Source organism: Canis aureus, chromosome 13 (assembly GCF_053574225.1).
Source record: "Canis aureus isolate CA01 chromosome 13, VMU_Caureus_v.1.0, whole genome shotgun sequence".
Taxonomy (NCBI): Eukaryota; Metazoa; Chordata; class Mammalia; order Carnivora; family Canidae; genus Canis; species Canis aureus.
This window is the reverse complement of record NC_135623.1, coordinates 46,462,500-46,475,198: the sequence shown is the minus strand read 5'-3', so window position 1 is coordinate 46,475,198 and position 12,699 is coordinate 46,462,500. Positions and strand designations below refer to the sequence as shown.

The 12,699-nt window shown below is 34.9% G+C and overlaps 1 protein-coding gene across 10 annotated transcripts in view; it reads right to left on the bottom strand.

The window, feature by feature from the left end:
* ANO4 (anoctamin 4) overlaps positions 1-12,699 on the bottom strand; it is a 405,675-nt gene that overhangs the window by 270,161 nt on the left and 122,815 nt on the right. The window contains exon 3 of one of the 10 annotated variants that reach the window (XM_077846038.1): positions 11,323-11,403. The exons of the other annotated variants lie outside the window; for them this stretch is intronic. The gene's annotated coding sequence lies outside the window, so the exon portion shown is untranslated. The remainder of the gene's footprint in view (positions 1-11,322; positions 11,404-12,699) is intronic. 10 annotated transcript variants of the gene reach the window in all.

The window sequence follows — 12,699 nt, the reverse complement described above, 5'->3', positions numbered from 1 at the left end:
TCAATTCTATAACTGACCTTCAGACTTAAGCCAACTCAAGTACACACTTTCATTTCAAAAATAAGTTTATTATGGGAGCTTGGAAGTGGGCCCAACTCAGCCTAGGAGAATGAGGAGAGCTTCTCAGAAAAGCCAACACTTCAACTGAGTATTGAAAGTCAGTGCCTTTATCTCATGTCTAAATAAGTCTAAAAGATCCCTAACTGGTCACCCATTCCCTGTTCTACCCACCTGACAATCTATTCTCATCACATTAGTCAGATCCTATTAAGACACACCTCTGCCCAAAAAAACACACAACAGCTTCCCACTTCATTCAGAACAAAGATCTAAACACATTGATTAAATTTAAAAAAAAAAAAAGGAAAAAAAAAGCCCTATGTGGTTTGTGCAACCCACCCCTAGCCTACCCCTCTGACTCGGGCAAGGATTCCTTCTTCTTCTTTGAATCCCTCAAGCATGCTTCTGCCTCAGAGCCTTTGTATTTGCCATTTCTCTTTACTGTGAATTTTTCAGTTCCTCTTCATCCCTGTGCTCATGGCTTTCCTTCTCACTTCCTTAAGGCATCTAATAAGCACCATATCAACCATATCTATCAGGCTTTCCTTTCCCTGCAAAAATTAGCATCACTGCCCTGCCCCACTCCCACATTCATGATCCCACTTATCCTCTTTATTATCACCACCTGGAATACTATATATTTACTTGTTAGTCATCGGTTTCTTCCAATAGAATTTAAGTTCTCCAAAAGCTATCTTCACGAGGCTTAGAGCAAAGGCTTGTGTAGAGTAGGCTCTTAATAAATATTTGAGAATAAATGAATAAACCCAGGGATTGGCTTTTTGGGCACTTGAGGATGTACTTAGACAAAAGACAAACATGAGGAAGTGTGTCGCATTTAGGGAATTTAAATTTAGGGAGGAGGGAGAGAATGGAAGTAGGCAAGTAGGAACGTGATCACAACAGCTTGGTGTATGCATGTTCTCCCAGATGCCTGAAATCCTTTTCAGGAAGAAAGAAATAAAATGGGGATGGTGAGAGGAGAAGAGGGATTGAAGCACAGCTTCCACTGGACCAAGGCAAGCACACAAAGTAGCCACATTGATAATTCCTCAATATTCAGAGTAACATGTATTAAGCACTTTTTAAACCAAGTAAAATTCTTCACAATCCCTAGTGAAATAATAAACTTTGAATCAATAACTATGCACTAGCCAAGCTTTAGCATCAGGATTTCTTCCTAATTATCATGCCCAGTGGAAAGATGGTCAAGATGCAAGCTCAGCACCTGCTGCAAACAAGTTTATATGAAAATACATCATCCCTCCCACCACAGTTGTACTAATGGTACTTAACTTTAAATAAAGCTTTTTAAAGGCCCTGGTGGCATGGAAAATACAACATTAAACTGTTCCTTTATGCCTGGAAAATTAGCCAAGAAGCTACCACCAAGGAGGTGAATGCCCTTTGTGCAACCACAAACATTGAGATATTTAAAACCAAATAGTTATTGATCAACTATTATGTGCTAGGCAATTTTTTTGGTCCTTTTCATTAATCTATCATCATCTAGTGCCCACTAAACATCACACATAGTGCTAGGTGCCCAGGGTTAAGAAAGAATGAGACATCATCTTGCCCTTAAGGAGCCTCTAGAACCATGGCAGATCTATAAACACAACACTATAGTGCATTAGGTTAGGCACTACTAGAGAGATGCAGAAAAAGTGTGTCCTCAGAGTTAATACTCTAAAACTACGTTGATTTTTCAAGTCTGCAAATCATAATACCTTTCATCTGGTATTATGAGATTTGTATCTATTACACATTTTTTATGGGCCTAAGATGCTAGAAGAGTTTATGGTATTAATCAGGATGGATTACGTTTTGCCACAGAAACAAACAACCCCAAAAATCTCGGACTTAAAACAACAAATATTTATTTCTTGCTGAGGTTACATGCCCTGCTGTGAGTCAGCGAGGGGACTGTTCATATCATCACTCAGAGACTCCAGTTGAGAGCAGCTACTGTCAAAAATTAGAATACATTAAAGTATGCACTGATTCTTGAATCTTCTGCTCAGACGTGACATCTTTCACTACTACTCGCATTTCGCTGGCTCTGACAAGTCATATGGCCATATCTGAATTCAGTTGATCAGGGAAGAGCAACTGTATGATATTGTATCCCAAAGCGGGAAGGAATCAATTAATTGTGAACAGCCTGGAGGAAGTCTATCTTAAAGATGTAACGGAAGTGGAAATATAGGAAAGTGCTATTCCTGAACATGTTTATTATGTTACTTTGTGCCTTAAGTCTTGACTTTCCTTAAGGGTCCTTGCTCTTTTTCTTTAGGAGATGAAAATCCAGATGCACAATGACTCCTTTTGTGAAATTCCTACTCCTATTTGGCAACTGTGTGAATCTTGCTTCTAATACATGTTTGAGTCACTGCTGTTGGGAGTAATTAGAAAATGAGGAAACGAGGGTGGAAAATAGAGAAAGGAAGCAGGGCAGATGGCAGCAGAGAAGTGTTTTTTGCGATGAAATTACTGGCAAGAAACAGGAAGCTAAGGGAAAATAGACCCCAAATCCCGATACTCCACTTCATATCTGTAAGAAAAGAGGAAGTTAAGTCACACATGCATTATTTTCTGTGCCTGGTTCTCCATTTCAAATAAGACAAAAGACTTTTTTACATGCCAGTTAATGTAAACAGAGGAAATTAAAAGGGATCTTCTTTGAATTATGAAGGAGTATAAAGTTTCTAAGAAGCAAGGAACGATAAGCAGAAATTAATTACATAATCCACCATATAAATATAAAAAATGTCTGTTTTCTATATCTAGTATGAGGTTTATAGTTTTATTTTAGCAAATATAAATTATGTATATGGTTTTCATAGGCGTAATTTAAAAAAAAAATCTGCTCTTCCCAACCCATGAAATCCTCGATTTCAAATTCTTCTACTTCTGATGATAGAATTTATGTTTTCATACATATGTCCCTGGCAAGAAATTAAGGAATGGTTACATTTAATTTTCTTTGCTGGTTCTAATGGTTTGATTCCCAATGGAGGCCTTTAATATTTAATCTGTTTCATTTCATCTTCTTGCATTGACCTATTTAAGTAAGAAAAATCTTTCATAAGAGAAGTAGTAACATTTCATAATTTGGTTTAAGGAGGTTATAGTTCTGTTATAAACTCAGAGAGCTTCAGAGACCATCTAATTTCTTTCATCCCCATCTACCACTTCTCAAACAGCTGATTTAAAGCCCTCAACCTCTTACTTCACATGGGTGATTCAATGATGCCATCATTTTGACAGCTGAATCCTGAAAATCTAGATGTGGCACCACACCCATTGCATATAAGCTTCATAGGGAGGCAGAATGGCCTGGAGTTTATGAGTGAGGGGCTTAGAGTTGGTATCCCACAGTGTACTCATTAATTAGTGACCCTGGGCAAGTAATTACATTCACTGTGCCCTCATTTCCTCAATTAAGAGCTATAGTGAAGATTAAATAAAATCACAAATGTAAAGCATTAGTACCACACGTGGAAGATAATGAGTGCCCCACAAATGTTAGTAACTATTATTATCATCTAGTATTGTCATTCTCTAATGAGGAGCTTCTCTACCCTTAAGAACTTCTGGTTCGGCCTTGCCTGTTGTACATTTGAAATTGCCCATTTAAGAAGGTTTCCTGTAACTTATAATGATTTATTATGTCTGCAAACTTCTTAGCAATAAAGAAGGGTTTTTAAAAACGTGATGATGTCCGCGACCCCTGGCAGAGACCTTCAAATGTACCTGGATGTCCCCTCAATCATTTCAAAAACACTTGAGCTTCCATATGCCCAGTAAAATCTGCTCCATGGCCATAGCTACCACACTGCACTGCTTCTCCTGAAACAAAAGCACCACCACCTTAAATCTTGATGAACCCAACTAACTAGAGAAGAAACCTAAATCCACGTGAGAATCATATTCTGCTCTTCTCTCCCTCAGCCTCACCCCTACCTCCAATCATTCAGAGAGGCCTGCCAAGTTTCCCTCTTAAATATTTTAAGATCCTCTGCTATCCTAAAAGATAAAGCTCATACTGTTTACCACAGCAAACACAATCTAGCCATTTAGTTTCTGCTTTAGATCTTGATACTCTCTGCCTCACAATTGATTCTCCTACAATATGAAATGGCTTTGGGTCCCATACCACCTTGCTTCTTCCTACTTCATGCCTTTATTCATACTGCAACACCTTTCCTTCACCACTGTCTTCATATGACTGGCAAACTTCTTCCTACCTACTCTTTATGATACAGTATAAACCTCACCTTCCACAATTTCTCTCCCATCCACCTTGCCAAGCTAAAATAGGTGCCCCTCTTCTGTGTTTTCCAAATACCCTCTACCCATCTCTATCATTGTCTCCACTCTGTTTTACTATTATTGATTTTTCTATTTTCCCTGACCAGCTATGACTTGTCGCTGGCCATATACTTCATTCATCTTCTTCTCTTCAGAAGCAGTGCTCAGTATGGAGCCATGAAGAGATGTTCAACAAATATTTCCTGAAAAAGGGAACTAGTTTACCCTCAGATATACCTCAACATTATCAGTGTAAACCTGAAAAAGTTTCTTAAATTCTATAGCAATCACTTCTCTCATTTATAAAATAGAGAACGGGCTAAGTCCTCTGCCGACCATAAGTTACCATGATGCTACAACGTGTGCTTTTCTAAACCCAGCATTTGCAATGAGGTAAAAATGAAAACTCTGGCTGATTATATTCAAAACCATTTAGCAAAAAAGTACTCAAGATCTACAATCCAACAACCTTCTTCAATTTCATCTGCCACCTGCTCCTTTCCCTCACCCACTGGTCCAGCCACACGATCAATTTCAATGTTCTCTAAATGCACTGTAGAATTTTCCATGCCCCTGGCTTTGCCCATTAAGTTTTCTCAGCATGGAACATTGTCCAGCTTCTCCTTTCCCAGGGAGATCCCACTCTATCCTCTACCTATGGCTGAAATACAAGCTCTTCTGTGAAATTTCTTCCTTGATTAGATTTGACTACAGCATTTGTTCCTTTTGCCCTAATATTATAAAATGTAGCAAGCTACATCCTTGACTTCACTATAAGTTACTTGAAACATGAAGTAAATCTTATTCATCACTATGGTATTCAAAATGCACAGAGCTGCCCACACAGTAGGTGTTAAATAAATGCTTTTGGTTGCTGTGAAAATGTATTCCTAATGTTACTGTAAAATGAGAAAAATCCACTCAAAGGACAAATTGGCAATGCCTGAACCAGAATTTTTAATTGAACATCTTCCTTCCTGAGATTTTAGCCATAGAAAATAACGTAAAAGCTACATATGCAAAAAATATATATATTCTGGAAGAAATTATTTAAAATAATGAAAAACTGAAAACAGGAAACTTTAAGCATGACAGAGTACATCAATTCAAGAAACTATCATAAAGCGATTAAAAGTGGTAATCTGGGCAGCCCTGGTGGCTCAGCGGTTTAGCACCGCCTTCAGCCTGGGGTGTGATTCTGGAGAACCAGGATCAAGTCCCACGGCAGCCTCCCTGCATGGAGTCTGCTCCTCCCTCTACCTGTGTCTCTGCCTCTCTGTGTGTGTCTCTCATGAATAAATAAATAAAATCTTTTTTAAAAAGTCGTGATCTGAGGATTACTTAGAAATGTGGGGAAAAGTGTAAACGAGAGAATACAAAATTAAATATGCCGCATAGTTGTAACTACAAAATCCTATGTATAAAGATTTGAAGAATATCCAGAGACTACAAATAGATCATTCTGTTCCAATTATGGGATTATGGGGAAGTTTTCTTTTTTAATAAATTTCCTCCAATGTTAACATAAAGTTGTTTTAGTAAATAAAGATAATAATAAAAAGCTTAAGGAGAGAAAGTAGAAGTTAATGAAGATAAAGACAGAAATAAAGGAGAAGAAAGAACGTGCTGAACCAAGATGACATTACTAACATACCGAAATCACAAAGTGATCAGAGCCAAGATTGAAAATAAGAAATGGAATACTTCAGCTACAAAAACAAATAAGAAACTCAATTCCTAATAAGAAAGCAGAAACTGGGGACACCTGAGTGGCTTAGTGGTTGAGCATCTGCCTTCAGCTCAGGTCATGATCCCGGGATCCTGGGATCGAGTCCCACATCAAGCTCCCTGCAGGGAGCCTGCTTCTCCTTCTGCCTGTGTCTTTGCCTCTCTCTGGGTGTCTCTCATGAATAAATAAACTTTTTTTAAAAAAAGCAGAAATTGATACACTTTGGTCCAAATGGGTTTCAGATTAAGACATAAGAACCTAGGAACTTGGGTCATAGAGTGTATGAAGAGGCAAAAGAAATGGGCTTGGAACCACATGAGTTAAGAGCTAGTATTAAGTCTCCTTAAATCCCAGGAAAGCAAGATGTCATCCAGTCCATGAAAAGAAGGCAGGAGATAAACTCTGCCCACTAACTCAAGAAAGTAGTAAGGAATCTTGCTGATTGAACAATGCCATGAGAAGGAAAAAAGAAAAGCCACCTATGAGAAATCCAACCCTAGATTTACTCATGCATAGGTATAGAATCCAAATTCATATTTGCATGGAGTGAGACTCCTGAGTTGAAAATTGAGATAGAAACAGTTCAAGATACAGGTCAGTTAGAGGCAAACATAAAATGTTTCTGAAAGGAACCATGTAGGAGCCAAGACATATATAGAACCCCCCTCCACCAATGCACACATAAACAACTACAACAATCAAAACTCCTGCAGAAAGTCAATTCACAAGAGAAAGCTATAAACCACATGAGGAAATGGAACATGATGAAGAAGATTAAGTATATAAAGAATAATAATGTGTGCCTTAGGAACTAAAGAAATAGAAAACTTCTAAAGAGACAATATTTTACTATATCATATTAATGAAAAGGACAAGGACATAGTTCTATGAGAACATAAAGTTGTTTAAAAAGAACCAAAAGGAAGCCAACTTGAGAGTTAATAAACTAGAAGATAAAACTGGGGAAATCATGCAGAATACAGCACAAGGAAATGAAATGGAAAAATATACAAGATCCAGTAAGAAAGCATGAAGCATAGAATAGTCGACCCTGTATATACACAGGTTTCAAAATGAAAGAAGACAGTAGCAGGGGAGAAAATTCAAAACAGTGATTGAAAAATGTTCAGAACTGAAAGACACCATGGGTCTCTAATACTTCTTAACCTGACCACAGCTACCACAACTTAAAACTGCACTCCTTCAAAGAAAAGGGGAAATAGCTAAAACAAATAAAGACAACTGCCCACAAAGAAACCATAAGTAGACTGACAGATTTCTCATTAGCTAGAATAGATACAGGAAGCAGTCAAAAAATACCTTCCAAGAACTTTAAAAATTATCTTCTAAGAATTGAGGAAAAATAACTCATTTTATTTATTTTTTTAATAATAAATTTATTTTTTATTGGTGTTCCATTTGCCAACATACAGAATAACACCCAGTAACTCATTTTAGAATTCTATACACAGCAACACTATTATTCATGAATGAAGTAAAAGAGACATTTTCAAGAAAACAAGAAAGGTTTTACCAGGCATACAACCAAAGATGCTCCTTATTAAGAACAAAGTAGAATCCAGAAGGAATAAGTGAAAAGCAAAAAGCACTAATAAGCAAATAAGCTGGTTACTGTGTTGGTAAATCTACATTAAATTACTGACTATAAAAATAACAGCGGTTTAGTGCCGCCTGCAGCCTGGGGTGTGATCCTGGAGACCCGGAATCAAGTCCCATGTCGGGCTCCCTGCCTGGGGCCTGCTTCTCCCTCTGCCTGTGTCTCTGCCTCATTCTATCTCTCTTCTCTCTGAATAAATGAATAAATGAATAAATCTTTAAACAAAATAACAAGAAATAATGGTCAATATGGAGAGGACTAGAAAGTAGGTGTAAGTAAAATACTAAACCAAAGTACTACATAAAAGTGTGGGAAGATGGTTAAGCAGTATTTAGATCCTTGTGCTATTGGGAAAGGACAGGAATATTATCTTCAGCCCTTGACTAATATACATGTTAGACATCTATGGATGCTATTATTAACACTAGACTATAATAATAAGTCAAGGAAAAATACTATAATTTATATATAAGGTAAAGGTAAGGAAAAGACTATAGACTTGAAGATTTGAAAGAAAAAAAACAAAAATTTTTTAAATGTCCACACCAAAAGGAAGAAAAAAAAATAGAGAAAAGAAAACTAGAAAGCACAGAGTATAAGTGAAGACAAAGGAAAGTTGAGGTTCCAGATTAAAGGAAACTAAAGAGATAAGACAACTAAATACAATGCCTATGCCCAGTGAGGAAAAACTTTGCTGTAAAGGACATTATTGGGACAATTAGGTTAATTTGACTATGGACTGCACATTAGATAATAGAATCAAACCAATGTTATATTTCTTGAAATTGATCATTGTACAGTAGCTTATAAAAAGATATCCTTGTTTTTAGAAGATATTTAGGACTATAGTGTCAAATAACTGCATCTGATTCCCAAATGGTTTAGGAATAGTTAGAATAAAAATATGAATAAACTAATAAAATAAATGCAGAAAAATGTTAACAATAAGAGAATCTAAATACAGAGTATTAAGAAATACATGGCACTATCCTTGTAACCTTTAAGTTTGAAATTTTTTAAAATAAAAAATTTAAAAGTCAACAGAATAAAGGAGAGAAATCATATGTATACTAGGGGAAAATGGGAAATTTCTCAATCTGATGATTAATTTGCAAAAAACAACATACTGAATGGTGAATTACTGAAAGTTTTTCTTTGAGATAGAGTACAAGGTATGTATGTATGCTATCACCAGTTCAACAATGAATAGATGAAATTAGCCAGGACAGTAAAACAAGAAAATTAAAAGGTTTGAAAAGAAACAAACATGACTATCATTATTTATAGATGATATGATTATATCCATTGAAAACCCAAGAGAATCTACAAATACATTTAGCAGTGTTGCTCAATATAATGTCAGTAATTTAAACATTAATTGTATCTCTAATACCAGCAATAAAGAGAAGATTAAAGAAAATATCATTGTTTGAGCATCAAAATAACAAATATCTAAGACTAATCTAAAAATGCTATGCCTTATTATGTATAGAGAACAAGACTAAGAAAACTAAGTAGACTTAAATTAATAAAGAGCTACATATACTGTGTTCACATATGAAAAGTTTCAATATGTTTAAAATATCATTTCTCCTCCAAATTGGTCTCCAAATATTGCTCCAAAGCAATCTTAGTCAAGATCCTAACAGGTTTTACATGACAAGCTTATGCTAGAATTGATATGTAAATCCAAAAGACATAATAGAAGACCTTCTTGAAAAAGATAAATAAGAATCTTATGTTGCTTGGGATAGAAACACTATCTGTAGCCTTCAGTCACTATACATAAGAAACACTTCTGTGTACCTCAATTAATGGTAGACTTTAATAGGTCAAGGAAATATACTAATTTCTACAGTAAAGATAAGTGAAGGACTTTATAGGTTTCAAATGAACAGGGAAAAAAATAGATGAATTTGCCAAATGTTGGATAGCAAAAGTCACTTTAAAACTAAAGAAAGAGTAATATCACTGCATTAATTGATAAACAGACAATGCAGCAGAAGCAAGAGCTCATTGCTCTTGCTTGCAAATAAAAGTATATAAATTATAGCAACGATAATGACTAAGAAAGGAAATCTTTTAAATAAGCATGTTTAGATCTAAGTATGAGGGTAAAAACAATAAAGTTTCCAGAACACCTTATAAGAAAATATCTCTATGAATTTGGAGTAAGGAAAAATTTCCTCAATAGGACATATGATGTACTAACATCAAAGAAAAAGATTGATATATTAGATAACACTGAAATTAAGCAATTCTGTTTATAAAAGACATTATTAGGAAAGCTTTGAAAAATCAAGCTACAGACTGGGAGCAGATGTTTTCAACACATATCCCAGACAAATGGCTTGTATCCAGAAAATACAAAGAACTTCATATTAGTAAGAAAAAATAATTAGTAGAAAAATGGGCAAGAGACTTGAACAGGCAACTCACCAAAGAGGAAATTCAAATGGTCACGAAACCTCTGAAAGGTATTCAACTTCATTAGTCATCAGGGAAATGCAAAACAAACTCTCAATAAGATACTCTTACACACACAGCACATGTATTATTAAATTGCTTCCAGAAAGGTTATACCAAGTTATACTTCCTAAAGGAATACCATTTCACTTTATGCATGCTAATTTTGAGTATTATCACTTTTATTTAATTTCTCAACTGAATGAGCCAGAGTAATAACAGTTTTTAGCCTGTATTTTTGGAATTTTATAGATTTTATCATTTTTACATATATATTGACTAGACCATGTATATTTTTCTTTTGAGACTCATCTGTACTGCTTCTACTACAGGCTGTCTGTTGTGGCAAACACTGTTAGTTCTCTTTCTTCACTAAGAATATGTAGATTGTACTCAAAGCAGCAACGTACCCAGTTCAAAACACTTGATCCTAGAGACTCCCCTGAAGATAAGAGCAGTTATGCGACCCACTTTGGGCCATGAAGTAATCAGATGCTTATTACTGGAAGTGCTGGAAAATAACTTGTTTCCTAATGAAAAAGGAACATCTTAGCTGCCCTCTATCCTTCCTCTTATTTCTCTTGTCTGGAATTAGTACTTCATTTTCAGAGGACAATTTTGTGAACAGGATAGCCACATACATGCTTAATAGAGTAGAAGAGGCCTATATCCTCGATGCCTTCCTAGAGGCTTCTGAGCTAGCCTTGATTTACCTTCCTACTGGCTTTCTTCAATGTGAGAAAAATTAAGCCCCATTAGGTTGAACCTTCACAGTAAGGTTTATCACATATATCTGAATGCAACCTAACTGGTACTTACAGATGAATTTTTTTTAAAAAAGGATAGGAAAGTTATTTTTTAAATATACTATTTTCACTAATTAATGTTGCAAATGGATTTTAGCAAGTTTATAAGCAATAAAACAGAAATTTCAAGAGTAAAATGGTATACATGGTAGATACAGATGTATAAAATTTTTGAGAGAAAATTAAGCATCTGAGTACTGAAACATGTAGAAACATAAATGGACAATTTTCTGATAAACTATAAGCTAGCAAATTTAACCCAGAAAGGAGGAAAAACTAGATAATAATAAGAAAGTAAGAAATGGAAGGAGGAACACTTCCTCACCCACCTCCTACGTTTTCTGACCTTACCCTCCACCTTCCTCAGCCACACTAGACCTGTTGCCATTCATCCCACATGCCAGGCTGCTCTGAAATTATAAAAAATATATAGGAGAAAATATAGGTAAATTTCTGTCTGCATCATGGGTGTGGAAAGGATTTCTAAATACAAAAGCTAGGAAAGACTCACAATGAAAAACATCAATACATTTGATCTAAACGAAAATTTCCTGAACTTGCCTAATTCAAGAAAATTAAAATGCAAGCAAACTAGAATTCTCTGAAAAAAATATCTGTGACCATAGACATATAGTACACATGGAAACAGCATTAAAGATTTGTGAAGTATTAAATCTCCTAAAGACAGAAATACAAAGAACATGTAGGGATATATATATTTAATAAAAAGGATGAGGAAACGAGAAACAGATTTCTAAAATACTCTATTTCATTAATAAAAAGTTTAACCAAGAAGATTTAATTTTCATGGCTTTAAAAAAATAACAATGTTGAAAGACCATAGCGATATGGGCAATCTCATAAATTGATGACAGAGCTGTAAATTAGTAGAGTCTTGCTGGAAGCATTTTGGTAGTTTGTATCAAAAGTTTAAAAAATATTTATACCCTATGATCCAGTGTTGAGACTTTGAGGTATATATCTAGGGTAATTATATATGCAGACCAACATTCAAAGATAATGTCACTGCAGTGTATTTTATAAAAGCTGAAAACTGGAAACATATATCCCACAATAAAAGAATGGTTAAATAAATTATGTTGTATACATAACATGGACTATTAAATTCTTTAAATTATTTCAATGGGGCATTAACAACCTGGGAAATGTATATTAAAATATTATGGTAGTTGAAAAATGCAGGATGGCCACACAGGTTACAGAATAAACTTCTGATTACTTGAAAATACCTGTATCATCAAAAATGTCAAAGGAAATAGACCAAATATCAATAGCTTCTGTATTTATATTACAAGATTAAGATTTTATTCCCTTTTTATTTAATTTTTTATTCCCTTTTTAAAATATATTTCTGTATTTCCTAAAATTGTATTAGTGATCAGCAAAAAACAGAACAAATGGATCTTATTTAAAAAGACAATAAAATGCAAAAATATAGTGCTTGTGATTCAAGTTCTGGCAGTTTAATTATGAGCTACAGTGAATATTAATCATTCTATTGGGTATTTCAGATAAAATTGATGCCTATGATTTAGATATAAGGAATAATAGACTATCATTTGTAATGAGAGAAAAATCACCTAAGGCAAAAATCAATAATTCCAAAACAGAAAAACAAAAGAAAGTGATATTGAGCCTGGCACCAGTACTATGGAAAATTCTACCAGAAAGTGTTGTCCATAATC